Raw genomic sequence first — 3,579 nt, 5'->3', positions numbered from 1 at the left:
GTTCTACGAGAATCCCATAAACTGGGTGGCTTAAACAACAAGTAGTTATTTCTCACATTTCTGGAGGTTGGAAATCTAAGATTAAGGCACAGCAGGTCCAGTACCTGGTGGTGTCCCTCCCTGGTTTGCTGTTTTCTTGTTGTAGCCTCAGCACCTCACATGGTGGAGAGAGAAAAAGACCATCTCTCTTGTGTCTCTTCATTCAAGGGCACCAATTCCATTCACGAGGGCTCTATCCTCACAACCTAATCACCTCCCAAAGCCCCACCTCCTAATACCGTGGTATAGGGGGTTTAGGCTTAGAACCATGCATTTGGAGGGGACACATTCAGTCCATAACTCGAGGCAACCAAGCACTGTTAGTGCTCACAGTCTTGGCACTCAGCTTCTGATCAACCCAGAATCTGTGAGGGAAGGTGGAACAGACAGGACAAACCAGAAGTCTCTGTAGATCTAGCCCTGATGGGAGTGAAATGCAGGCCCTCTTGGAACGGGCTGGGAGAGCAGAGAGGCCTCAAGGAACTGCGGGCAGGCAGCCACCCTGGGAGGCCACCTGTGCCACATTTCATCTCTGTGTTCATTCCCCAGGAAGCAGGGATTCTGTCAGCGGTACTAAAGGACAGGGATGGGAAGAGTCCCCCACAAATACTATAGGCCAGCAGGGTAAGCAGGAATTGACTTTGTAGGAGCACCAACAGCTTTGAGCGTGGCCTGGGCAACAGGTCGGGGTCGGGGCTCAAACCCCTCCTCCCACCTCTGCTGCTTTGTCATCCCAGGGGTCTTCATCCATGAAATTCATCAACGTATTTGCTCAGAGGGTCATTATATGAGTCCAATGAGGACATCCACTTACAGTGTTCAACACAGCTGTTATCATCACTGTTACAACTGATCAGAGGCTCTTAGCTCCAATTTTAATTCCACAAATATGCAGGTTCATTGGTAACAAGCCAGGCGCCTGTGACAAATGCTGTCTGAGAAGAGTTCACTGCAAATGCTGTCTCCCTCTGCTGGTTCTACCGAAGCTTATCCTCAGTGCTTTGCCTGGACATCTGTGGTCCCTGCTTTTCTAAAGGCCAAATGCACAGCAGGCGGGGGTAGGCCAGCACAAAGCAGCAACCCCGGGACCCAGTTTGCCAGCAGGATATAATCCATCTCGTTTTTTCAATCAACATCCTAAGGACTGAATTGGTGATTTTTCACTAATGAATGATAGCCAAACAGTACCTGGACACATGCCTTCTCCAAGACCACGTCTCCTGTTCCTGACGTTTCTTTAGGCTGCATTTCTTTGCTTAGTGGAAGTGGGCGTTCTAACTCACCAGGAAAATATGCTTTACCTTATATGATTTGCCTTGAGTTGTGGATTTCCATTCTCCTCTGTAAGTGAGAAGCGGCTCTGGCCAAGTCCTCCTCTTTAAAGTCATCCGTCCAAATGTGTGTCCCCAAAAGCTTGGCTCTCAGAGGAGCAGGAGGGAAAGTAGACTCAGAGTGAAGATTCCGGAAGAGCTATGGCCTGGGGGGAGGGGCGTTTGAGCCTGCAGCCCCTCTGCCCGCCTTCACTGCAGAATCTCTTCACTCATCTGCTTCATTTGCTGGGTTTTGAGTTTGTCTGTTTGTTTGTTTGTTTGTTTCAGCCATGCCATGCCTAGTGGCTTGTAGGATCTTACTTCCCCGACCAGGGATTGAACCCAGACCCTGGCAGTAAAAGTGCCGAGTCCTAACCACTGGACCACCAGGGAATTCTCGAGTTTTAAATGAGTGTTAAATACACACACACACATTTTAAAATCCCCACACCCCATCCAGTTCTCTCATGTTACAGGTAATAAACAGGTGGCTGGGGCAGGGGCAATTAGCACTGGTGACAGTTAACATACAAGCCCCCAACCCCATGACCAGTGGTCTGAGCACAAGGCTCTGTGGCCCTGGGGAAGGACCTGGAGCATCCTGGCCTACCAGAGGCATCTCAGATCAGGGCCGCTCCCCACCAGCTTCTTCAAGGTTTGCCAGTGTGGGGGAAATGGGTCTTCACCAACCAAGTCCTCTTTAGACATAGATAGTCTGACATTTTTCCTGTACCTGCACTTGGAGACCAGAAGTCCTTTATTGGATAAAACACAGAGAGAAAGCACGCCAGGTATCTGGAGGCCAGATACTCTTCCCAAATGTGTACATTTGACCTGCACAATATTATCATTTTTAAAAAGTAAGGCGTTGACCCCTTGCAAGAAAAATCTTCGGGCTATTCATTTCTATAACCACTCCCTTTCAGAGGACTTAGGCATGATTATGAAACTGTAAAAACTCCATTTTGCAGTGAATACAATTCAGACTAAAACTGCCAATTAAAATTGCTCTTATCAGTTCCTTTAGAGCCTTTTCTCAACCATGGTGAATACAATTTTGCTTGACATTATAGTACTTTTACCTTAGAACTAAGTTATGAATACATTAGTGGGGAATGGAGGGAGGACTGGAACGAGGAAGGGAGAAGGAGAAAAAAACTCTTACTGAGATAATTTTATGTACTAAGCACTCTCCTAAGTCATATTTTTTTTTTCTGACTAAATACTCACAATAACCTCATAAAGGCAGATATTATTATTCTCCCTATATTTTACACACGAAGAAACATTAAGCAACTTTCCAAGGTCTCAAAGCTGTTAAGCGGTAGATCCAAAATTCCAACTCTAACTCTATCACAGGCATCAAGGATACAACTGCAGCATAAATTAGCCCTCCTCCACAAATTAATTACCTAATTAATTAATGAACCCTCCAGCCTCATGGCCAAAAATGTCAGATTTTTATTTCTAACTGTTTTATTGGGCTGTTAAATTGACTTTCCCTTGCTTTTTCAAGAGTTTTCTGAATATCATATAAGTTGAAATGAAACTTCATGAGATTCAAATCTCATTCTCCTATAACTGGCACATTATAAGAATGTGAGATATAATTGAATATACTTACTGGCAGATTTAGAAAATTATGTATGTTTTTGATCCTTTGTATGGTGGACACAGTATGATTTTTCAAAATTCTTTAACAAAAGTTGCTATTTTTTTAAAAAAGAGTAAAATGATCATGAAACTCATGTGCACAAAATAACAAGAGAACAAGGGAATAAAAAAAAGTAATACATTGTCAACACTTAAAAATCAGGCATTTTTGCGTTTAAAAAAAATCCAGATTGTAGTTTGTCCTGGGGGTGGGGGGTGGGGGGAGGCAGGAATCAGACCAACTGGCAAAAATGGCTCTCATTTTCCCATGGCGAGGACTGGCCAGAGCTGAGTGGCTTCGTTTCTGTGAGAGCGGTCACGAGCTCCACGCCCCCGACAGCTGCCCTCTGCATCTACCACCACCTGCCTGCCTGTAGGCATCTGAGCTCACACCCCGGAACTAGACCTTGGAGTCTGGTTGTCTCATTACACATCCCTCTCCAGCCTCAACCCCCACACCCCCATCCTCCCCCCTATGCCCATCTAATTGCTTCTTGGAGCAGAAAAAGAAAGAAAACTTTGGCTAGCATCTGGAACGTGGGCGATGTCACACCGGCCACACGGTGTTGCCGTGTCT

General features: G+C 45.6%; 1 non-coding gene across 1 annotated transcript; it reads right to left on the bottom strand.

Annotated features, from left to right (window-relative positions):
- Positions 1–1,670: 1,670 nt before the first annotated feature.
- Positions 1,671–1,742, bottom strand: TRNAK-UUU (transfer RNA lysine (anticodon UUU)). Its single transcript has one exon. It is a non-coding gene; the product is annotated as a tRNA-Lys (tRNA).
- Positions 1,743–3,579: the final 1,837 nt, after the last annotated feature.

This window comes from Hippopotamus amphibius, chromosome 7 (genome assembly GCF_030028045.1).
Source record: "Hippopotamus amphibius kiboko isolate mHipAmp2 chromosome 7, mHipAmp2.hap2, whole genome shotgun sequence".
NCBI lineage: Eukaryota > Metazoa > Chordata > Mammalia > Artiodactyla > Hippopotamidae > Hippopotamus > Hippopotamus amphibius.
The sequence above is the reverse complement of the archived record's forward strand: the minus strand, read 5'-3'. Positions and strand labels throughout refer to the sequence as shown.